Below are 25406 nucleotides of genomic sequence, written 5' to 3'. Positions count from 1 at the left end.
TTTTCTTTTTAAATCATGAATAGATATTGAATTTTGTCAGGCATCTCTTTTGTGTCTATTGCGATGATCATTAGAATTCTCACTGCTGATCTATTAATATTGTGAATTACATTATTTTTTCTAATCTTAAAGCTACCTTGCATTGGTTAAACCTAACTTGATCTAAATAGTCCCCTTCATATGTTATTGGATTTAGTTTGCTAATATGTTGTTTAGAATTTTTGCATCTGTATTCTTGAGAGAGAGTAACCTGTAATTTTTCCTGCTCATACTCCCTTGTTGGGTTTTGGTGATAAGGTTATGTTAGCCTCACAAAATGAATTTGAATCTTCATAAGGGTTTGGGCCAACTTGTAATTATTCTTTCTTCCCAAAATGTTTTGTACAAGTTGCCAGGGAAGCTATCTGGTCATATGTTTACGTGGTGTGAAGATTTTTGACTATAGATACAAGTTATTTAATGTAGAGAGTCATTCAGAATTTCTATTTCTATTTACATCAGTTTAGGTAAGAAATGTTTTTCTAGGATTCTTGTAATATTTAAATTTATTGGCATAAAATTATTAATAATATTCTCTTTTATATGATTGATGTTACAGTAAAATGATGTTCCCCTTTTCCAACCTGACACAGCCTATTTGTGCCTTTTTCTTTTTCCTCAGTTCTCCAGAGGTTTGTCAATTTGTTAGTCTTTTAAAGAATCAATTTTGATTTTTGTTGATTTTCTTAATTGTATGTTTGTTTTCCAGTTTATTGTACTTTTATATTTATTGTTTTACTGCCTTATACTTTTTAAAGTTTAACTTATTGTTTTACTGCCTTGTACTTTTTAAAGTTTTACTTTTCTTTTTCTCACTCCTTGAGATGGATGCTTATCTAATCAAGGTTAAGCTTTTATTTGTTTCTAATACATATTATATATTTCCTTATAAGTATTACTTTAGAAAAGTTTGCTACAGGATTTGATATATGATATTTTTGTTATTGCTCAGTTAGGAATATTTTTATTTTTTAATTGTGATTTCTTTTTTTACCTATATGTTATAAAGAAGTGTGTCTTTACATTTTTCAAATATATCAGGACTTCCTAGTTATTTATTTTTTGTTGATTTCTAGCTTAATTACATTGTGGCCAGGGAAACATTATCTGAGTGATTTAGTTCCCTTGAAATTTATTGAGATTTGCTTTATGGCATAGAATATGAATCATGTCCATTAATGTTTTGGATATGCTTAAAATGTGTATTTTACAATTCTTGTGTGAGGTATTCTGTTTATGTTAAGTCCAGTTTATTAACTGAATTCTTTAAATCCTCTGTATCTTTTTCTCCTTTGTTTATGCACTGGAAAAAGGTGTCTTAAAATCTCCTATTATGACTGTTGATTTGTCTATTTTACATGTAGTCCTAGTAAGTTTTGCTTTATATATTTTCACCTTATGTTATTAGGTACATACAAATTTAATATTATGTCTTCCTAGTGAAATTAATTTTTATCATTATCTCTACCTCGAGTAGTGCTTCTTGCCTTAAAGTCTACTGTGTCTATTAGGAGTATAGCTACATCAGCTTTCTTTCTACTACTATTTTAACCTTATTGCTTTCAACTTTTCTCTATTCTTATGTTTTAGATATGCTTGTTCATTTTTAAATAGTGTTACCACCACCCCACACACACACCTGAAATTCTTAACCTTTTAACTAGAGCATTTAGTCCATTTATAATTAATGTAAATATACATGTATAGGTAAATTAAATGTAGTGCATATCTACTGCAAATATTTAGAATTAAATCTACCATCTTATTTTATGCTACTTATCTTACTCATCCTATTCTTTTTCTCTTCTTTTCGGGCTTTAAAATATTATCTGTATATGTGTTATCATTTCATTTTATTCCTTAACTAGTTTGAAATGATATATTCTGTTTTTATTCCCTTAGTTCAGAGGCTAACAACCCTTTTCTGTAAAGGGCCAGATAGTAAATATTTTAGGCTTTGTGCAAAACAGTCTGTCACACATTCTTCTTTGTTTGGATTTTTATAACCTTTTTAATATGTAGAAATCATTCTTAGCTTGCAGGCCATTCAAAAACAGACTGCAGGCTGGATTTGGTCCATGGGCATAGTTTCCTGACACTTGTTTTAGTGCTTACCTTAAAAATTATAACATGCACACTTAATTTACCGAAGCCTAAAATGAATCAAAATCCTTTCCTTAGATAACATGTTGATGATAGAACATTTTGATACTATTTACTTCCCATTTCCAATTTATATATTATGCTGTCTGATATATTTGTTTTATTTTAAATTCCACTAGAGTTTATTATTAAACAGTCAATGTTTTACACATTTGTCCACATCACATATTTACCACTTTCTTTGCTCTCTATTCTTTTTTTGTTCCTCCAATCTTCCATCTACATCATTTTTCTTCTGCTTCATGTACATGTTTTAGAAGTTTCTTTAGTGAAGGATTGCTGGTGATGAATTCAATTTTTGTTTGCCAGAACGTATCTTTATTTTGCTTTCATTCTTGAAAGACATTTTAGTTGACTATAGATTATAGGTTGGCAGTTATTTTGTTTTATAACATTAGAGATTTTATTCTCCTATTCTCTGGTTTCCATCCTTGCTGTTGAGAATGATTTATAAATCTAATTGCCATTCCTTTGAAAGTAAATTGTCTTTTTCCTCTGGCTGGTTTTAATATTTTCTCATTGTTTTTATCTTTCCATTAAATATCAGTTTCTTTGTGTATGTTCTTCTTGGGATTTTTCTGGGCCACTAGAGTCTGAGAATGGATATCTTGCATCAATTCTGGCAAATACTCAAAGTATTCAGCCACTGTCTATTCAGGTATTTCCTCTGATCCACTCATTCTCTTTCCTTGGGATTCTGATTAAATTTATGTTAGATTTTTTTCTTTCAATATATCCTCCATGTTGCCTACACTCTTATTACTATTTTCTATCTTTTTGTCTTTATGAAGTGCATTGCAGGTAATTTATTATGATCTATCTTCAAGTTTGCTAATTTTGCCTTCTACTATGTCTAGTCTGCTGCTAAATTTGTGCATTTCATTTCTACTTTGATTGACAATGTTTTTTATTTCTAAAAGTTTCCTTTGGTTGGTTCTTTTTAAAATATACCCTGTCACTTTCTGTAGTTTATTATTCCCTACAGATATTTTCAGCTTGTTGTTCACTTTAAAAAACATAGTAAGAGTAGTTATTTTATCCTCTTTATCTGATGATTACAGTATTTGCCATAACCATAGATCTGCTTCTGCTGGTTCTGGCTTCCATTCCCTCTTGTCTTTGTGTACTTTGTAATCTTTGACCTTGTTATGCTCACTGGCTTTCTAAAATTTTTATGGGGCTTTCCCCAAGGTCTGAAATGGATGCGTTCCCCTCTGGCCTTGCATTTGTTCCTGATAGGCATTTGGGACACTTACAGGTAGAAACATCTCAGGCCAAGTTCACAGTTTGAGGTTCTTTCTCTGCTTCAGGCTGGTGTACTTGGGGTGCCAAAGTGCACGAGTATCAGTCTGTGGCTGCCAGTTCTCGGAACGGGCTTCTTCCCTTTCCCCTTTGCTCCTGTTCTTCTCAGTCCCAGATCATTTTCTGGGGCCAGAGGGAAGGGCATGATTTAGTTCCGGTTTACCCCTTTCCTGAAGTGAGGGTCCTGATCTACATGCAGAGGCTTTGCTTTAAGACTCCCCTTCCTTGACTGGCCTTTGGCCTTCACTTCCCTCCTGCTCATGCTGAAAGGCCTCAAACCTAAGCCCAAGGATGCGGTGTCTGCAAATACCCATAATACAGAAGTGGCTTTGGTAGTTCTTGATTTTGCCTACCTCTCTGGTTTTATATTTTCTCCTCTAATTTAGCCTGCTGTTTCCCCATGATCTTTTTAGCTCTTCAACGCTTTCAAATATTTTACTCAGCATTTTAAACTGTGTTCAGTGGGGAAAAGAAGTCTGCCGTCACTGGCAATGGAAATCTTAAGATCAGTTTTAGATTCTCTGAGTTTAAGGGTATCAGGGGACACATTTGTCAAGTGGCCATTTCATGTTGAGTTGATAAAATAAATGATTCTTTTTGTAATGTTAGTCTCCATACATGTCCAACCTATGACTTGTCGCCATTTTGGGGTCACTATTGCCAAGTATCTGTGTCCTCTGAGATGGTGTGAGCAGAAGTGAGTTAGATACGACAGGCAGAACTCACGGAAGATCAGATGACTTCCCTTTTTTGGGAAGGCAGGAAAGTGGACCCCAACTCCCCAACTACTGGCGCACCTATCGGGGACCTCTCCTATGTCTACCTGTCCCCAAACAGTTGCCCTGTGGACCTCCTTCCTTCTCCTCCATGGGTGGTTTATGACTTGGGACAGTGTGGTGGGCTAGTTAAGAGCATGGACTCTGAAGCCAGGCTGGCTGGGTGGCAATCCCAACTCCCTCATGGAGGAGTTATACGACCCCATGGAAGTTACCTAACCTCTCCTGGCCCTAGTTTCCACAATGGGGATGATCGTAATAATAGTAAATAACTCGCAGAGTTGATAGGAGAGTGACGTTAATAATTACAATGCCCTTAAGTGAGCACATAGTATATAAATAAAATCTGTTTTAAAAAATGGGATGTTATCAAACCTAATATAAAATAATGTTGAATGTCAACTGTAATTTTTAAAAATAAATCAAATAATCATTTGGAAAGAAAATTTAAAAATGGGATGCTGAAAGCTGTCTCACGCACCTTTCCAAGTCAAGTGAAATAATGGACATGACATTATACTGTTGAGCTTGCTCTTTGGATCTAGTGCAATGCTTATTCATTTTATAGATGAGAAACAGACTCAGAGAGGGCAGGGACTCAGCCAAAGCCACCCAGCAGGCCACTGGCTCCCGGGCCTGGAAAACAGTTCTCCAGAGTCTAGTCTCAGCTCTGCCACCACTGACTGGTTGTGTGACTATGGCCTGGTCTGTTTCCTCTCTGGGCCTCGGTTTCCTCATTTGGTGAACCAAGAGGAAGTTGCCAGTCATCTCTCCACCAGCTTCCAGCTCTATCTTCCCTTTGGGGGTGGGATGTTATGACCAAGTGCTAAGGTCTGTATTGAGAAGTTTAGGGGTTGTGGTTGCTAAGGTGACTCAAGGACCCAAAAGGGCTGGAGAACACGCCATGGAATGATGAAATGAACCCACAAACTTGAGAGTTGTGGAGCCTCAAACCAACTGCTGACACACCTATAGCTCTTAAAAAGGTGTTACCCAACAGTCGGCTTGAGTGAGCAGCTTCTCACGAAGGAGAGGTGGGTGACAGCTCCGGATGAGAGCTTGCTGCAGCCCTCCGGCTGGGTGGCCTTAGGCAGGCCTTCTCCTCTGGGCCTCCGAACCCTACTCAATCTTGCCTTCCTGAGCTGAGACAGGTTCTGGCCTATAACTCTGTGCTTTAATCCCGTTCCTGCTCCATTCTGGGCCGCAGTCCCCATCAATGAAATGGGCTGGGGGACAGTGTAGATAAGTCTCAAGGGCCACACCTAATCTGCCCATGAGGCAAATGTGTGACTGTCCCTCCTCATGCGTGGCCCTGATCTCCACCTGCCAAAACTGCAGGAGAAAGGCAGCACTGAGGGTGAGTGCGAGGACCATGGCCCCAACCACCCTATTATTTGTCCTCTCTAAGATTCAGTGCTTCTTCCCCTTTCCCTCCTCCGCCCCCTGCATGGAGAGGGTGGTAGCACCCACATGGCAGGCCTGGTAGGATTATATGAGATCATTCGCCCAGGGCCTGGCACAGTGTAAGCACTCAGTATTGCAAAAAGCTTTTCCCACCCACCACAGACCCCTTCCCACCCCTGCCAGCCCTCTGGGGCTGGAGTCAGCTCCCAGGCCCTTCCTGGTCCCAGGCCTCCACCCGCAGAGGGAGCCACAACCAGAGGCCTTGGCTATGGTATTTCCAGAGCCACAGAGGGGCCACGGTCTTCTGTGGCCAGGGCTTCCACACACCCAAAACCCGCCCTGCCTCCAAGCCAACCCCCAAGTGAGTTATCTGTAGTTAGGGCCACCAGCCTGCAGGCAGTTAATTGCTCTTATTAGCAAAACAAGAAGACTTTAATGAACAATTAATTAATAAAGCTGTGGTGGCTGATGGAGCCACCTCTTTTTGCATAGACTCGTATTATGAACTACTCTGTCACTCAGACAAAGGCTGATATCTGTGGTTTGCGTCCTCCAAGATCCTGGGGGAAATAGAAGGTAACTGGCTCTCATTTACAGAGAGCCAAGACTACGTCAAGCGGTGTGGTTTACAACCTCCATGTCATTCAGTCCTTACCAGAAGGTATTATTATTATGCCCATTTTACAGGTGAAGAAATTGAGGCTCAGAAATGTTATTTTCTTCCCCAAGGACCCACAACTAAGTACAAATGTATTCCAGTCTGTCTAACTCCAAAGATATTTTCCCCATTGACTGGTTCCTCAGATACTCCTGTTTCCTTTTATGGATGGAAGGCCCCAGAAGCTGTGAGCTGATATGTAGACTCTGGTCTGTTTCCAAAACAATTCCACTGCTTTAGGGATGAAGGAAGCCCTTAGGTCCTCAGACACACTGAGGTTGGCTTATCCCCTCCGGCTGCTTTCCTGCCCCTCAAGCCACAAGCCTCCATCTTCAAGTTCCAGATCCTTCCTCAGCTACTCTCTTATCTCTTCCATGTCTGTGGTTTTCCCTATGAGGCAATATCAATGTGAGTTTAGATGGCACCAGGAGATTAATTTTTAATTTTAGTCTCATGAATAGCCTTTCATTAATTACGGCATGTGACTCTGGTTATTTAACACAGGGATATTGTGTGTGTGTGTGTGTGTTAAAGCAATCATTTTGAATTCAATTTTTAAAGATCCATAGATCTAAAAGAACATATTAAAAGTAAACATTTGGCAGACTTGATTTGTAGACCTGGAAAAAAATGTGAGAATGAACTTGCCTGCCTGAAGTTGGGGGGACCTGGCCTGTATTACCCCTCCCTTTTAATCAAAGAGGTCCAGGCAGGTGTTTGTCAGCCCTAAGAGAGAAGCCCGTTCCTGGAGGGGAAGTGCTCAGCCAACTGGGCTCATGCCACAGCTGTTATTTATTCCTCTGCAAATGCTATCACTATCCTACATGCACACAGTTTAAAAACAATCTTGGTTGCCTGGGGTGGGAGAGGAGGGGAGGTTGACTGCAAAGGGGCACAAAGAAACTTTCTGGAAAGATAAAAATGTTCTATATCTTGATTGGAGTGTTTGTTACACAAGTGTACACATTTGCCAAGTTATTGACTTGTATCTTAAAATGTAGAAATTCTGGTGTAGGTATATAAAGCTGATTTGAAAACAAAGTCAAAACCAAAACAAATACTCGTGTTCACTTAAGTCAGGAGCTACTCATATTCATTGTCAGTTCTGAGAACTGAGACCTCTGCTTTGCTGCACAACAGTATATGCTAGTTTCCATTTAGGTGTCATTTCAGCTGCCTGAAAAGTCAACATTTACAGTTCTGCCACGTGTCAATCACAACAAGAGTGCTTAAGATATCAGAGATTATACTCGCCAAAGAGACATCACAAGTGACTCAGGAAAGGATGGATTCATCAGTAAATGTTGTTGAGGCAATTGGCTCTCCATTTAGGAAGAAATAAAATTAGATCCCTACCTCCCAATATACACACAACTATGAACACTCCAGATGGGTTAAAGATGGGTGGATTCAATGTTAAACAAAAACTATGAAAATGTCAAAAGAAAATATAAGAGAATATTTTTTTATAAATTCCAACCAGATAAAGCTAAGACATGAAAGTCAAAATTCATAAAGGAATGTTGTATTTCACTATATAATAATGTAAAACTTTCTATGACCAAAGATACCAAGAAATTAGTTAAAAGGCATGCAGTAGACCACTGGAATATACTGCCTCTGGTGTATTAAAAAATTAAGGTTTTTTAATATGAAAAAAGGTCCTATAAATCAGTAAGAAAACGAATAAATCAGTGACAAAAAGCTTACTTGAAAATGGCTCAAGGATCTAAACATTTGTTGCACACAAGAAGAAATAAAAATGGGTAATGAAGGTAGGAAACGATATTCAGTCTCCTTCACAATTACACACGAGCACATTAGAACCACGACATCACCTTTCTGTAAATTAGCAAGAGTTAAAAATCGCTGGTATGAGTAAGAGAAAATGGGCATCTTTGTACCATATTGGTGGAAATCTAAATTGGTACCACTTTTTAAAAAGGGCAATTTAGCAATATCTATAAAAGTTTTAATTGTGTAAACTGACCCAGCAATACCTCTCTTAGGAATCTATCCTTCAGAAATAGCCACACATATGTCCCAAGACATATGTTAATTGCTTTGAAGTATATTATACTCAAAATTGGAAACTGTCTAAATTTCCTTCAATAGGAGGTTATGGATAAATAAATTTTACGTTCTGTGCAATGGAATTCTTGCATCAATTAGAAAGAATAAAACAGAACTCTATGTACTTATCAGGAACAATAGCCATTATATCTGGCAAGAAAAAAAGACAGCAAGTTGCACAAACTGTGTACAGCTGAGTAACCCAATTTTTGTAAGATAGTTGCATGTATGATTTACAGGTATGTATAATAGTAATGCTACATAATTATACATGCTAGCACCATGGAGTTATTATTATTCCTATTCTATAGATGGGGAAACTGAGGCACAGAGTGGTTAAGTAACTTGCCCAAGGTGGCACAACTAGTCAGTTGCAGAGCGAGGATTTGAACCTCAGTAGCCTAACTCCCCAACTTGAGCACTTGACCTAATTTTGACCTCACAGGCTGAAAATGCTTCTGTTAATAATAGCGACCTCTTAAAATGACACTGGAAAGGCAGAATCACTTTTTAATAAATACTTTTAATAATGATATATTTTAAAAACATGAACCGGTGAAAAGGACTTATCAAAAAGCCCAGTTTCCTGCAAACACCCACGTCACAGGCAACCACTCTAACAGTTTTAGTTCATGTGGTGGTTATCGCCAGAGCAATAAATAACACGCTTATACTGTTATTTCCTGATTTATTAACCTTGGACATTCTCTATTGACTTCTGTAAGCTCTAGAAAAAAAGAAATATCAGCTTAGCTATTTTTCTTTTCCTGTTTTGGTGCTGTTTGCTGCTCTGACTAGGCTGGACCCTGAGCTGGGCACTTTACCATGTTGTTGCTAAGACTAGGCCCACTGAGGCTCAGAGTCAAAAAGGGACTTGCCCAAGGTCACTGCGAGTCAGTGATGGAGCGGGGACCTGACCCCTGGTGTGCACGTCTCCAGGGTCTGGGACAGCCATGCGGGGACCACATGGACTGTTTCTGTGACACCCTGTGGCCCACCTCTCTCACTCTGGCAGAGGCTCAGTATGGTGAGGGTGGCGTGGCCCAGGCTGAGTGCCCGCAGGAGGGTAGCTGAGGCCTCCGGCTGCTCGGAGACCATGCAGACTGTTTGCTGAGCTGCAGGTGCACTCGCGTGGTGTTTGGCCAGCCAAGGGTTCCATTCTCCACTGCTGACAGGCCCAGACTTTGACCCTCTGAGGCCCCTGCCTCCCAGATCACTGCCCCCATGTACCTTACACCTCCAGGGGAAAGGCTGAGCCACTGCTGAGGCCGGTGGGGAGTTGGGAGCCGGACACCCAAGATCCTTGGGAAGAAAGCACCCCTCTCTGTACTCCCTGACCCTGGAATGGCCTGGTGGGAGAAGCTGGAAAATAATTACTAAAGCTGGGCACCATCCCAAACCAATTAAAGCAGAAACTGTGGTGGAATGTACAGCCCCTGGTAAATTAAAGCAGATTCTAGATGGAGAGGAGGCCAGAGAGGGCAGTGATTTGCGGGAGGTCACATAGCAACCGTGGGATGAGTACATAGGAATCTGAGCCGGGTGGCCTCTTCAGCTGAGTGGGGGCAAGGAGGAAATGCAGGGCTGGGACAACTTCATGGCTGTGGGGACAGAGCGAGAGGGGCAGCCCAGCTGAGGGGATGGCATGTGAAAGAGGTGACAGTGCTGTGGCCCTGGTCTGTGGGTTGTGGGGATGGATTTCCTAGCAGGACTCTGCATGACAAAGACAGGAGGGGTGTGGGCAGGGCCAGCCATTGGAGGGGGGGGGCACATGACAGTGCTCCAGCTGAACCCTGCCCTCAGTCACTTAACCCCCAGCAAGAGCCATGTGTGAGTGGTGGGTGGTGGGAGCTGTGCCCTTTCAGAAATGTGGGTGAGCTTCTACATAGCATGGTGAAGAGTCAGGGGTGCAGGTGGTAGAGTGGGGGAAATATGGCAACACAGCCCCAAAACCCAGTGCCGCCCCTCCCCACCGAGCCAGACTCAAGCAGGCTCAGCACCCCAACCCAGGGTGGCTCTGTGGACCCTGCCTTCCGACTCACAGCAGATGGGACATCATGTGAGCAAACCTGGCAGCTGGGGAGACTAGGACCCCAGGAAGCAGGCAGATGGCAAGTGGGGGGCAGGGCAGAGCTGGCACAAAGCGGTCTCTCAAACAGGGTGGAACAGGGTCCTGGCTGGGCTCAGCCTCCCCAGGCTTACCCTCTGCCTATCTGGTCCTGGCACCCCATCAGGAGTTCCTGAGACCCTCTGGGAGCCCTGCAGATTGTGGGGTCAGGCCTGGGCTGCTGGGGAGAGGGGACATTGTTGTGGGGAGGAGCTTGGGACACATTTTCTGACCCCGCTCAGTACCAGCCCGCCCTGGCACAGGTGGGCTGAGGCACCTCCTAGGCTCCTTTAAGCCCTAAACTCTCCCTGTTCCCTGGTGGCTCGGCCTGGACTAGAACAATCCAATTGGGCCCTTCCCTGCCCTCACACCCTGCAGGGCCTGGGCTCAGCGCTTTGCATGCGCCTTTCTTCCTGTGAGGCAGGTGTTCACTGAGCCCACTGAGAGGTGAGCGCACTGAGGTGCAGGAGGCTTCCCTGTGAGCGACCTCTTGTCTCTGGGGCTCCGGAGTCTGCGCTCTTGTCCACCGAGCTTTCCTGTCCCCTCGGTGGGGACAGGGCTTCTCAGCAGGCCAGGTTCTGTGCTGGGTGCCCTTGTCTCCAACCCCATCCATGAGGCTGCCCAAATCCTCTAGGACCCCCAGAGACAGCAATTGCCCTGGCCTGTGGGGAGCCCTGGCTTTGTTCCTCTCTGGTTGTGTGAACTTGGGCGCCTGCCTCAGTTTCCTCATCTGGAAAAGTGGATAATAATAGTATCTACATGTGAGAGGTGGGGGGGTAGGGGAGCTGTTGTGAGGATTAAGGGGTTATTGCAGTCAAGTGTTTGGAACTGGGCCTGGCCTGTATACATGTTAGTCTTCTCATGATTTCCCATTGGGCAGATGGGTGCCTTGGTCACGTGGCTAGACTTAGCTGCAAAGGAAATCAGGGAATGATGTCTTTATTCTGGGGGACTATAAGCCCAGCTAAAAACCTGAGGTTCTGTTGAAAAACTGAAGGTCAAGCCATACTGGGCCCAAATCCCCTCAAGTGACAGTTGGCTGGCGGTGTGCAATGGTCTCCAAGATGACCCATACTTCCCAGTTCACCCCAGGACCCCCCACTCCCTATTGCCTACCACCCACCCTCATTTCCCTCCTGCTCTCACTGGCTTGGCCTGCCTGGACCCGGTGGACACTGCAGTTTGTAACTCGTGCGCTAGTATAGCTATCAACTTCTGCAGATAAGGAAACTGAGGCACAGAGAAATGAAGGGACTTGCCCAAGGTCACCCAGTGAGCTTGGACTGGAGTTGGGACCCCAGCTGCAGCCTGCAAACAGCTTCAGTGAGCTTTGTGCCACGCTGGTCACCTGAGGGTCAGCCAGGTGCTCATGTGACCGGGGGAGAGGGTGCCCCAGTGATAAGCCAGTAGGCACTGGAGCCTACTGGGCCTGGGTTCTTGGCTCTGCCACTTTCCAGGGCAGGTTATATCTGTTCTCTGAGCCTTGCGTTTTGTTGTTTTGACTGTGAGATGGGATAATAACAGAGCCTGCCGCATAGAGTCACAGGAGGATTAAAGTGAGGTGCAGGGTTGTTGTTCCCAGACGGTGAGCACCTTCTTAAATTTGTACTCTAGGCACCTCCCTAGACCCACCCTGCACAAAACATACTTATTATTGGGACAGGAGCTCAGAGACCAGTGGCAAAGTAGATTGGGAGGGCGTGACTGTCTCTTCCCTGTGAGGGGCTGACTTTCCTCCCTTGGGGCTGCGGCAAGGGAGGGTGAGTGCTGAGGGGAATGGAATCTGTGTCAGCTATAGAGCTGGGCCTGAGCCAGGCCTGTGCTGGGCTGCTCTGGAAACACAGACACCGTCTCTCACTCAGGAGCTGTGCCCACCCGCCTCCTATTTCCTCAGCTAGAGCTCCTGCTCAGGTTTTAGTTATGACATGAGTTGGCATAACCTCAGAGACGCGCCTGTTCCATCTCCTGTCAGCTGTTCTAAATATACACGTCCATGAATGGCATGCTTTGGGGTCAGCCACAGCGTCCGGGAGCAGCCTCTCATTGCCCCCCCCCACCATAGTTCAACATTTGGCTGTATGTATATACATCATGCACATAGATACTTATGACTTTTGTTTTCTTTTCATTGCACAAATGACATTAGACAGTCATAATGAAAATAATTATAACAATTCTAAAATGGAAAGAAACAACCCACAATCCTACCAGCTGGCTTTGCTTTCTAACAGCATTGCTTAAGTGCTTGCTACACAAAGCCAGGCGCCGTGATTTCTGGGGTTGATTGCACTGAATGTGCACAACCCCCCAACAAGGTAGGAATGGGTTACAGATGGGGAAACCGAGGCACAGATGGGGAAACCAAGGCACAGAGTTGTCAGGTCACTTCCTCAAGGTCACACAGCTAGTAGGTGATAGAGCAGGACATGAACCGACTTCAGGGTCCCAGGCTGACTCACTCCTCAGGGGTGCCTCTCCTGTCCCCACATCCCTGTCAGTCTGATGACCCACAGACATTGTTCATGCTATACAGGGCATTTCTGAGGAGCCCCTGAATACCAGCCCTGCCTCAGAGCAGAGAGAGAAACAGACCCCGGTGACATGTGGAGACATCACCTTTGTTCCCTGCTTATTTTCATTGAATTTAATATTTATAGGCATATTTTTTAAATTATGGCTGTATGACCATGAGGTACAGGTGGCCAGCTGTCCCAATTTGCCAGGGACTGAGGCACCTCCTGGGACCCAGAACTTTCAGTGCTTAAGCAGGGACAGTCCTAGGCAAATAGGCATGGTTGGTCAGCCTAGGCGGGCAGAACTGGGCTGTGCTTCCTGAGTCGTGTCCCGGTGCTGGGCTCTTGGGCTGTTTCCAGCTGGGCAGGCTGGGCGGGCCTGTGACCACAGCTTGGCAATGGAGCATCCTTTTCTCAAGAGCCAGGTAGGAGGAGACCAAATTTTAGGGTTTCACAGAGAGGATGTATAGGACTTAAAGCCGGATTTCCTGACCTGTCCCTCATCTCAGCTGGCAAGGAGTTCAGCCTGGGACTTGGGACAGGGCTGAGGGGGTGAGGGCCCTTGTGTGTTGGAACCTACTGCACTGACTCACGAGGGCTGCTTATTGACTGTTAAACACAGCCACTGGGTTGCATTGTGCTTGAAGAGTAAAATCACGTAAGCTGAAAGTTAAATGATATTAAAAATGGTAATAAATACTCAAAATACATCACTTTCTAATTACCACGCTTTGCTATTATCTATTGTTATGGTTTGAATTGTGCCTCCACCCCTAATTCATATGTTGGAGGCCTCATCCCCAGTACCCCTAAATCTGAGTTTATTTGGAGATGGGGTCTTTACAACGGTAATCAAGTTAAAATGAGGTCATTAGGGTGGACCCTAATCCAACAGGACTGGTGTCCTTATAAAAGAGGGAAGTTTGAACATAAACACACAGAAGGAGAATGTCACATAAAGAGAAAAGTAGAGATCAGGATGATGCTTCTATAAGGCAAGAAACACCAAAGATGGGGGAGGGCATGGAACAGATTCTCTCTCACAACCCTCAGAAGGGGCCAATCCTACTGAGACCTTGATCTTGGACTTCCAGCCTCCAGAACTGTGGACAATACATTTCTGTTGTTTAAGCCACCTCGTCTGCAATACTTGGTTACAGCATTCCTAACACAGAAATCATCTGTATTCTTGAGGTTATTAGCATTTATTGTACTGATATAGCAGAAATACTATAGAAGGGTATACATTTTCTCAATTCCACATTCAATGCTTGTATCTTGAAATTGGCCATAGTGGGAGTATTTACACCATGGAAATCTGCAAATGCTACAAATCAGGCCTTGATTTTCACTGTTTTGTTGATTGTCTAGAGATAGTACATAAGAAAGTGGTAGAGAAAATGTTAAGAAGGCACATTCAATCCAGTGTGTCATGTCTGTGGTTGTGATATCATGACTAGTACAAAAAACTGAAAGCTATTGTCCCATTCAGCAATGTATTCAAAAGCTATTATCGTGTTATCCGATTCAGCAAAAGATCGCTCACGTCATTGATGAGCAAAGTTCCAACATGTCTTCGTCCTTTCACTTTCATCTTGCTTATCAATGTAAATGAAAGTATCAATGAATATTCATGTCTGCGCAATACTCAGAGAGCCCGTTTTTATCATTTAGCGTTTTATCATTTAGCTGCTCACCACTGGTGAAGGGCAGGGGAGGCCAGCTCTGGCCTGTGCAGGCCCGAGGAGGGGCTCTAGGCTGCAGAGGGCTGACAGGTGGATGGACAGAGAGATCGCCTGACACAGATGCCTGCCTCCCAGCTCTGTAGGAACCAGCTACCATAGGAGGACTGGTCAGTGTTTCCCCGCTGGAGGGGGTAGGAGGCAGGCCCACTCTCTGCCCTGGGAGGCTGCGACAGGGCTCCTGCGTGGTGCCCCGTACCTCTGTCTATGAGGATTCCGGGGTGTTAACAGCTGAGGATTCTGTGGTGTTAACGCCCTGGGATCCAGGAGAGGCAGCTTGACCCAGCCTTGGCCAATAGCCTTGACATGGTCAGCTGCTGTCCTTGAAATGTAAATTAATCCCCTCATCCCCTGCTTAAACCTGCTCATGGCTTCCCACTGCCCTGGAACTAAGATTGCCCTCAATTCCTGTCTTCATAGCCCTGCTCGTCAACCTTCTCTCTTGTCCCCTTGGTCCATTTGAGGACCTGCCTGTTTCTCCAACACTCGGAGCTCGATCCCCTCTCTGAACCTTTGTACATGCTGTTCCTTCTGTCTGATATGCTGTGCCCCAGCGTGAGGCCTGGCACTGGGAAAGTGTGCGTTGAATGAATCAATGAAATACGTTTACTATGAACCTACATGACAAAGAGATAAATCCTGGTCCAAAAGAGATGTGTGTTCAAATCCTGGCTCTGGTACTTATCGGCCATGCACTGTGGGGTAGGTTACGAAATCTCTTTGGGCCTCAGCCTCCTTGTTTGTAATCATAGCATTGTTTTGGGAATTAAATGAATCAGTCCATGCAGAGGTTAAGGAAAGGGCCTATTATTACACAAGGAGGTGCTCAACAGACTTGGATGTTAGTATCCTTGTAGGTAAAGTGCTGCAGGACTTTTGAGGTTCAGAGGCTGATTTCCTACAGGGAAGGATGTGATAACTCCAAGAAGGTTTCTTGGAAGAGGGGGCATTCGAACTGGGCTAAAAGGGGGTGGGTAGAATTTCTCTAGGCAGAGATGGGGGTAGGGAGATCAGGAGGGAGAAGGCACATGTGGTCCCAGTAAGAGACCCGTGGGCGCGTCAGGCCGTGTCATGAACAATGCTTTCTGTGTCTCTCCTGTTCTAGGCCCCCAGCCTCCTGTCCCCGTGGTCTTGACAATTGGTTTGCACCGATTTCCTGTTCCTGTGTTTGGTTGCTAAATAGTGAGTGCTGCCTCGGGGAGAAATGGGAAGGGACAATCTGCTGAAAATGAGGTGACTCAGTTGCCCCAGTCTTAACCCTGGTAAAACTCAGTCAACTTGACACAGAGCCCATCTGGAGAGGCCCCCGAGACTGCACAGGCCAGCTCCCGCAGTGTCACGGCATGCCAAGGATGTGGCCTGATGCCACTGACTCATGTGGGCTTGGGCGAGTCGCTCTGACTCTCTGGGTTGCCCTCCTTATCTGTAAAATGGGAACAGACAGGCCTGTGGGTTGCTGGGATGGTGAAATGAGTCCTTTGGTTGGCACAGTGTGTTTCAGAGTAGTTGCCTGACCCTACTCTCCTCAGGTGGTTCATTTGAAAACACGGCAGGATGGGCCCTCTTATCCCCATTTCACAGATGGAAACTGACCCACTCAGTACCATACGGCCAGTGAGTGGCAGACCCAGGACTGGAGCCAGGTCTCCTGACCCCCAGACAGGGTGCAGATGGATGACCAGGTATAGAGAGAACCTAGAAGGTGATGTGACTGAGGAAGCAGATGGTGGAGAGTGAACTCACGTGGGAAGCAGAGTAATGCTGTTCTTTTCTGCAGAGGGGAAGCCCGTCCCGCACAGTGAGGATGGTGGGGCTGATTTTAGGGCTGGCTCCGGAGCTGTGGGCATGTACACCCACATCTGGCCATGGAGATCACCTTCTTCCAGATGTGGCCAAAGTGGAGGAAAGTTTTCCTGTTGTTGTAATGGAAGGAACAGAGGCCAACTCCATTCAACAGAGAGGCAAAGGTAATGCTGAAGACCAGAGGAGCTTTAAAAAGTCTGTGATTTAAATGCCCCTCTGTATTTCGTATGGCAAACATTTACTGAGTCCTTACCGTGTGCCAGCCACCGTTGGAAGCACTTTAGCATTTTCTTATTTAACCTCACAGCAATGTCATTGGTAGATACACCATCGCCCTCATTTTGCAGATAAGCAAACCGAGGCTAAGGGAGGTAAACTGGCAAGTAGCGCTGGGATCCCTACCCATAGCTCTGCTGCCTGCCCTGCCTGCAGTTTATTTTCTAAAACATAAGGTCCTGGCACCTAGTAGTTATTCTACAAATACCAGTTTAGTGAATCAATAACATGAATTAGTAAAAAAAAAAAAAAAGGCCCATGTGAACTAACCTGAGAATAGAAAATGATTTTAGAGACCATTTAGTCCTTCCCATGGATATGGCAGATGTCTTCTCTGCAACGTCCCAGATGAGCACCTCCTTGGTTTCCCCTAGAAATAGGGAGCTCACTTACTGACTTTGTGGGTAGCACAAGTTTTCAAAGGGAGCATGGAGACTCAGCCTGAGGTCCTGCTAGAGTTTGAGATATCACAGCTGGGGGCCCTGGTACCCCTCCACACTTCCCTCCACCCAGACAAGGTAGGTGTCTGCATTTCCTGAGTTGCCCCACTGAGTGGGGGTGGGTGAGCAGAGGAAGGCTGGGCTTACCCATGGTGAGATAAAGGGCCCTGAGTCCTGGATCAGACTGCTTCGGTATGACTTCAGATGTGTTACTTAACACTCCCCACCCCTTCCACCCCCACCTTTATCTGTAAAACCTGCATTAAAAAGTGGCTCCTGTCTTGTAGGGTGTATTAAAGAGTCCGTGGGATAATCCACCGCTTCTGGATGGAGGGACCTAGAGACAGCTCCAAAAAACGCTCCTCAGATACCTGCTCTGGCAGGGCACTTTCCTGCCACATGGGGCACTTCACCCCATCCCTGTTCCTCCCTTTGCCTCTGAAAGGCAAACACGGCAAAGGCATGTGTTTTTCAATTTAATAGATGACCTGAGGCACAGAGAGGTTAAGCAACCTTCCCAAGTGCACCCAGTGAATGAGGGCTCGAGCCCAGGGTTCCAGCCCCAGCGTCTGCTACTCACTTGGCAGGGCTTGGTGATTGCGTCACATGCCAGAGGCTCTGAGAGTAGAGTGGGGTGGGGTGGGGCGGAGGATGGAGTATGGGTGTCAGGAGTGGGAGAGTCACTGATGGGTCACTGGGACTCCCCTAGGGTCCTTATCAGCGTAGGTGGCATCTCTGGGGCCATGAGCGCAGCTCTCAGGGCCCTGGGGAAACTCCCGGGCTTTGGGAGGTAGGCTATCTTCCTGCAGGCCCCTTTGCTCTCAGAGACTCTCTCCTGGTGGCCTCCTCATCTATGCTCATCCTGTGGGTGTGGGGCACACAGCTTCCTGCTGAGCAAAGCAGACACGCATGCCCATAGGCAGGGCAGAGAGGGTATCAGCATTTGGAAATTTGCCAGGAGGAAGAGGGGTGAGGGGATGATGTGGGGACCAGGGACCCCAGTGGGTCTGGGCTGGTCTCCAGGAATGGGTCTGAGCTGCGGCCAACAGCTAGACCCCTTCCTCAGGATCAGAGCTTTCCAACACTGCACCAGACCTGGATCCACTTTTGCTTCCATCTGTCCGTCCATCCTTCCTTCACCTCCTTGGTCTCATCTCTACCTTGACTCCTTCTTTCACCTGTGCCTACCTCCTCCTGGTTCCTAAAACATGCCAAGCATCCATCCACCACAGGGCCTTTGCATGTGCCATTCCTGCCACCTGGAATGCTCTCACTCTGGACATTGCAAGTCTACCTCCCTTGACACATTTAGTCTGTGCTCAAGTGTCACGTTTCAGAGAGAATCTAAACCACCCTCAATCCTCCATCACTCTTTCCCTCCCTTTGCTTTATTTTGCTCTATAGCTCTTACTACTGGATATATTTCATATTCATTTGCTTATTAATATATTATTGATATTAATTTATTATTTATAATAAGCATTATTAATAAGCTGTCTCCCCCAGCTCTAAGGGGGCAGAGATGTTTGTGTTTTGCTCATACTGCCTAGAACAGTGCCTGGCACACAGTTTGCCCTCAATAAACACTTGCTAAATGTACGGCTGATTTCATCCACTTGTCCATCTTACCATCCATCCATCCATCCATCTCCATTCTTACTTCCCACATTTCCTCCTTCACCCACCAGTTACCCAGAATTTTTCTGTACTGGGCCCTCAGCAGGACCCACATACAAGGAAGAAATAATGCTGACACTGGGAGATGGGCCCCAGGTGAGGAGAACCTGGGGGGCTTCCGGAGACACATGGGATGGGTGCAGGTGAGGGAAGGCTCCCAGGGCACATGGACACTCAATGCATTGCTGGGGGCCGGCACTGATACAGGCTTTGTCAAATGAATCAGCAGCTTCTGGGAAGAAATGGTGCCTCAGTTCTCAGTGTTGGGGATGCTGGGATTGGGGGTGGGAATCAGAAGCCACCTGGGGGAGTGGGTACCCAGGTGTTGAGAACTCAGAAAAGCTGCCCCTGGAGAACTGTTGGTCTGAGATAAGGCCTGAGCAGGGGCTGGCCAGGCAGGGCTGGGGAGCGAGTGGTCCAGGACGAGGCTGAGAGGGGTATGCCCAGCGCCTCCGTGGAGGCCTATCGGTGGGGCAGAGCCTGCCTGGCCCACTCCCCTTAGAACCCTCTGGGATACCTGAAGCAACTGCCCCCAATCCCTGCACTGAAGACGCTCTTGTCCCTGCCGCGATGCTTTGTCCAGTCTCAGTTCCTGCTTTGCCTCCCACAGGATGCTGGATGTTCTGAAAGCAGGGACCATTTTCCCTTTATTCCCCACTTCCCTGCACTCCACGCCTCCTGCCTCCAGCCAGCTGTGGGCTGTGGACTTGCTTCTATTGTAGTCAGGTGAGACTGGGCCCAGCTTCAGGTGGGGTCTGAGCTCAGGGAGGAGGCGGGAAAGAACCCGCAGAATTGGTAACTACATTTGGGGGGCAGTGATACAGGTTAGCTAGCATGTCCCTAGGTAGGCAGGAGGGTCCCTGGTGGAATAAACAAAAGACAGCCATATCCTAAAACTCCAGGTTTTGAAATCACTTCTTCCTCCAGGATATAATTTAACAAGGCCTTGAGATTAATCATAAAATTCCTTTTGGCCCGACAAACAGAACAGATCTGATAGAGAAGAGCGGGTTACTTTGCTAACTCCCTTAGGATGGGCAAGCAGAACAAAGCTGGCAGACGAATTTCATTAGAAGGCGCCAGTTCCCTTCCTCAAACAGTTCCCTTCTTCAAACAGCTCCCCTTCCCCAAAGAGGCAAGGGAAGGTATAAAAGTAAGAGCTTTTGCTTCAGTCACGGGCCATCCCCATTCGGGACCCCCTCCCGCTCCAGAGCTCTGACTCTTTGCTTTCAATAAACTATCCTCTTTTTAAAACTCTTTGCCTCTCCTGGGTCCGTGTTTCCATTCTTCGGTCTCATGAGACACGATCCCGGCCTACACCCAGAAACTGCTGGCAGATCCAGCATCATCTACATCATTTGGGGACTCACTGGAAAATATTTCTCCATCAAACAGCACCCCGCTAACTGCCCTAGTGCTACTGAGGCTCAGAGACATTCAATGACTCCCCCAGGCTCATCTAGGGGCCTTGCATGGGCCCATAGCCCATGTGTTCCTGGATAGAGGTGCCAAAAACCATGGAGGGCTGAGGCAAGGGGTAGGGAGCACTCAGCACCCAAGGGGCTGGGTCAGCTCCTGCAGGGAAACCTAGGAACGAGAGGGGGAGGCGGCAGTCACGGCTGTGGGGCCAGCCGGAAATGGGGCAAGACGGGCAGGCGGAGCCTCACCTGGAGACACCTGCCCAGACAAGCTCAGACTGGGTGCCCGTGAGCTCTGGGAGGCGGTGGAAGGGGAGGAGGTGGAAAGGGAGGAGGCAGCTTCTGCAGAGTCCAGCCAGGGGCCTGCCTGAACACGGAGGTAAGAAACTGCTGGTCAGGGTGGGAGACGGGGTGGGAAAGGTCAGCAAGGTGTGACTTCCCAACCTGGCCCACAGGTCTAGTTCAATGCCCTGAAGGCGTGTGAGAGGCCTGGCCCTTAACCTGCTCAGGGCGCCAGGCCGATCTAGGGGCCCTGAATCTCCTGGGGTTACCCCTTGCTGCTCCGAGGGTGGGCTGGGAATGCTCATGTGATCATCTTGGCAGAGGGAAGCTGGCAGGGCTTGGGGTGTGCTCTTAGTGCCCAGATGAGGAGACTGCAGACAGGTGAGGGCCAGGCTGAGGCTGTGCCCCCTGGTGCTTGGATGGGGAGGCAGGAGGCCTGCATGAGTGCCTCTGCCTGCTTTGTCCCCCGTGCCCAGCGCCTGTTTCCTGCTGGGAGCCCGTGGTAAACCGGTTTGGGAGCAGGTTGGCCTGGGTTGTTGACTTTTGACAAGGAGGAAGAAGGCAGCCTCCCCTGCTGAGCTGAGTGGAAGGGACAGGATTCTTCCGCCTTTCCCCGGCCCCCTCACCCAGCAGCACAGCCCTTCCTGCCTTGGCTGAGAGTGGCAAGAGGTGAAAGTCAAACTGCTTCCCGACTGGCCACTGGCTCTCTCTGGGCCAGGCCTCTGTGATGAGGCCACCCCAGGACGGGGCAGCCATCATGGAGGAAAAGGCCTGGACCGGCCAGTGTCCCCTGTGGGACCTGGGCAAGGCCTTCCTTCTCTGGGCTGATTCTGCATTTACCACTAGGGAGGTGGGCAGGGGCAGTGTCTGAAAACAGAGACTGCAGCAGCTATACCCCCAACCCCAGCCTCCCCCCACTGCTCCCACGCCTGAAAGCCAGTCTCCTGGCTCCACATGTCAGCCAGCCAGAGGTGGGTGGCTGGAGTTTGGGGGACCTGGCACCCGACCAGCTCTGCTCCCACAACCTGGCTCCCTGGGGGCATATGGGCAGTAAAATGGGTGCCCCCCACGTTTCCTCTGTTAATTAAGCCTCCCTGCTAATGAGTAACTGTCAGCCTTGCTCCATTACGCCTCCTGAACCACCTGCGCCCCAGCACTTAGCAGGAGACCCCGGGGGCGCCCTGGCTGCTGGGACAGACATGCCGAAGGCAGCGCTCCTGGGCGGCATTGGGGTGTCTCCCAGGGTGAGGCTGGGCGCTCTATGGGCGTTACACAAAGTACTCCCAGCTCCAGCCCTTTATTTACCAAAAGAGAAGGGGTGGAAGCCCTAGTTGTGAGGTGAGGAAACTGAGGCACCCTCTTTATGAATCCCAAGGGGGGTCTCCTGCAGCCCACACCTTAACACGGTTCTTTACTGGGCACCAGTGGGTGTGTGTGGGGGGAGTAGGAGTGGCACATATGGGGAGGTCAAAGTCAAGATCCTAGGCCCTGGGGACTCCATGGCAATCAAGTGGGATGGCACATTGTCACCCTCAAGATGAAGCAAATCCTGCCACCTCTGCACACCGCTATGCTGCCTGTGGGTAGTCACTAAACCTCTCTGGGCCTCATGTGTCTCCCTTGGCATGGGAGTGACAATGCTTCACTGCTCAACCACACACCCTGGCATCTAAGCAGCTGCCCCCCAAACCTCACAGGCCAGGGCTGAGGGAGCCACTGACAGAAGGGTCACAACTGTGGCGATACCAGCAGCCGGTGGGATGGTCTGTCTGGGTCCTGTTGTTCAGGAAGGGAGGCTGCTGTGGACTTAGAGCCTCTTCTGCTTCCTGCGTTGGGGAGATTTGCATTTAAAAGGGAGCCAAAGGTAGTGGCAGCACCTCAGCCTGGCTGTCTCCCTTTATACCTTTGGATACTGAGGCACAGGCGGCTGGGAACTGGACAATTTGATGCCAGGTCTCATGCTGAGCTATTTTAAGGGCTTTGGGGTGATGCTGAGAGGAGTCTAGGTGGGGCAGTTTGGAGCCACCCAAACACTGGGTCTCCTCCAGGCCTGAGCAGGGCACCAGGTGTCCCCTTGGGAAGAGCAGTCCTGCCAGCTGTCACTCCCCAAGTGCACTTCTGGCTCCAGAGGCTGAGTGGGAAAACACCCGTAGTCCACCGGGCTCCAATCCCCTGAGCTGCAAAAGGGGGCCTGACATGCACAGAGGGCCAGGGTCTCACCTGAGGAACCCAGGCCTCTGGCTGCACAGCCCTCCACCTGCTTCTCACAGCAGGAGAAGCCCAGGTTGGCCAGCATGGGAATGGGAGTGGGGAGAGGCTTCTGGCCCATCTTTGGTGGCCCGTCCTTGCCCCTGGCTCGGGCCTTCGGAAGCCTGGGAGGTAGGAGTGTGGCCGCAATGACCTTCCAGGCCTGTTCTGGCTGGACCCAACCCCCGTGCTAAATGCATGTGGGGGGCTGGCCTGAGGTCAGACATTCCGTCATGCCTAGGAAGTGGGGGCGGCTGCCCTGTCTACCTTCTATTTCAGGCAGCTGGGCACCCAGGCATGCCTGCCTCCTGGGGAGGTCAGCAGGGGTGGCACTTGGAGGCCCAGCTAGTCAGAACTCTCTCTAAGGGCCTGTATCCTGTAGAGCCTCCTTCCCAGCAGGACAGGAACAGGGTGACCGTGGTGGGGTGATGTCTGTCTGCCTGCCTGTCTGGGCCGGGCCCAAGGTCACTGCTTGTTGGCAAGTGGTCAAGATGCCACTAGAATCAGGAAAGCGGTACTGGGGAAGCAATCAGCCTTGAAGTCAGATCCTGGCTCAAATCCTGTGTGACCTTGGGCTGGCCTTGCTCCCTCTCTGAGCCTCAGTCTCCTCCTCCAGCAAATGGGGCAATGCTTCCTCGGTAAGATGTAGGAGAAAATGCAACTCATTTGCTTTGCACAGGGTCAGTGCTCAATCTGGGTCTGAAGTGTTCAGGGGGAGGGATAGGGAGAGGTCTGTGCTGGGGAGAGGTGTGGACCAGGAACACAGCTGGCATCAGGGAGTGTCTTTTTCCTGACCACAAGCCCCAGTGCTTTTGAAACCTGATCCAGGTAAATGTGAGTGGGGCCTCTGCCTGGGCCCCATCTCCAAGGGAGCCAATGGGGTTGAGTCTATCCTTGGAGCTCCATATAAGGTCTCAGAACACAGGCTCAGCGCACCTGGGCAGTCTCTACCCTCCTGTTTGCCTGGCCTTTCATTCCATCATTGGAGCTGCATCAGCCTCTTGTGCTCCAAGCCTGGGCTTGAATCTCCATTAAACTTGTCCCATTTTAATGACCTACAATTCCTCTCGTTTTCCCCACATCTTGGATATGTCAGGCTCCCTTCTTCTCCAGCCGGGGGATGAGCGGCGGGTGGGGGAGGCAGGCCTAGGGCACAGGGCACACAGCTCCCTTTGTGACTGTGGCTGAGTCATATGGGCAATGCCATCCCCCAGTGCCCTGGGGCGGGTGTGACAGGAGATGGTGTTATCATGGGGCTGTGGGTGCCCATCCCCACCCCCACCCCTCCCAACCCGGTGCCTGTGGCTTAGGCTTTCCCACGGGAATGAATAGGGAGGTGACTGGGAGCATTGGCTGAAAAGATGTGGTATGGATCCCAGGACCTGGGTTCGAGTGCTAATTCTGCTGCTGATGTGCTGTGAAGCTTTGGAAAGTTTCTCTCTGAGCCTCAGTTTCCATCTCTGTTAAATGGGAACAATCATCATTGTTTTGTAGAAGAGATCTTGGACATGAAGGGCTTTGCAAAATGTAGAGTGCTGGGCTTTGTGTTGACTTTATGATAGTAATAATGATATTGGCCAGCATTTGTTGAGCACCTGCTGTGTGCCAGGTATGGTGCTCAGTGATTTACAAGGCCACTCAGCTCACAAGGAGAGAAGCCTGGACTTGAGCTGCTCTTGTCCTATAAAAACTCACCTCCAAGAGGCAGTGGTGCCCATGACTGACCCTTTCCACAGGGGGCACAGCTCTGCATTGTTTGTAAGCCTGGCTTCCACCGCCCTGGCTGGAGGCTTAGAGACGGAGAAGGGTGAGCCCTCCAGGAACAAAGCTGTATCCTGCCGCTTGCTCAGGCCTTGGTCCCAGTGGGAACCATGGCTCTCCCGTTCTCTTATCCCTGTCCTGGGGTCCGTATGTTCTCCCAGATCTCCTCCCACCTCACCTCCCTGGCAGCCCCACCTCTGTCTCCTTTACAGGCTGCTCTGAACAGTAAAACCCTCACAGATACATCAAGGGTGTTCATTGCTGCCGCGGCTGTGAGCTTTACATACGTGGCCTCGTTTACTACTGTGTTTCCCCGAAAATAAGACCTAGCCGGACCATCAGCCCTAATGCATCTTGTGGAGGAAAAATTACTATAAGACCCGGTCTTTAATATCATATAATATCATATAATATCACTTAATATCATATAATGCCAGGTCTTATATAAGACCGGGTCTTATATATTAATTTTCGCTCCAAAAGATGCATTAGAGCTCATGGTCCGGCTAGGTCTTATTTTTGGGGAAACACAGTGTTGCTGGTGTTGCTATTATTGTCTCAACTTGACAAGAGAGAAGGTGGGTGGCTAGAGGGATGCCACCTGAGTCACCTAGCTGGCAGAGCCAGGAGTAGAAGCCAGTTGGCCTGAATTCAGAGTCTGGGCTTCTAACCTCTCAGCAGCAGCATGACCCCCTCACCTCCATCCTTTAAAATACAAGCCTTTC

The 25406-nt window shown here is 48.0% G+C and overlaps 1 protein-coding gene across 3 annotated transcripts in view; it reads left to right on the top strand.

Annotated features, from left to right (window-relative positions):
• ADGRG1 (adhesion G protein-coupled receptor G1) overlaps nt 1–25406 on the top strand; it is a 64738-nt gene that overhangs the window by 4675 nt on the left and 34657 nt on the right. Inside the window, exon 1 of one of the 3 annotated variants that reach the window (XM_074314822.1) lies at nt 20639–20770. The exons of 1 other annotated variant lie outside the window; for it this stretch is intronic. The gene's annotated coding sequence lies outside the window, so the exon portion shown is untranslated. Of the gene's footprint in view, nt 1–20638; nt 20771–25406 lie in introns of those variants that run through there. One more of the 3 variants, XM_019754445.2, reaches the window with a different exon arrangement.

The sequence above is a fragment of the Rhinolophus sinicus genome, linkage group LG11, assembly GCF_036562045.2.
Source record: "Rhinolophus sinicus isolate RSC01 linkage group LG11, ASM3656204v1, whole genome shotgun sequence".
Taxonomy (NCBI): Eukaryota; Metazoa; Chordata; class Mammalia; order Chiroptera; family Rhinolophidae; genus Rhinolophus; species Rhinolophus sinicus.
The sequence above is the reverse complement of the archived record's forward strand: the minus strand, read 5'-3'. Positions and strand labels throughout refer to the sequence as shown.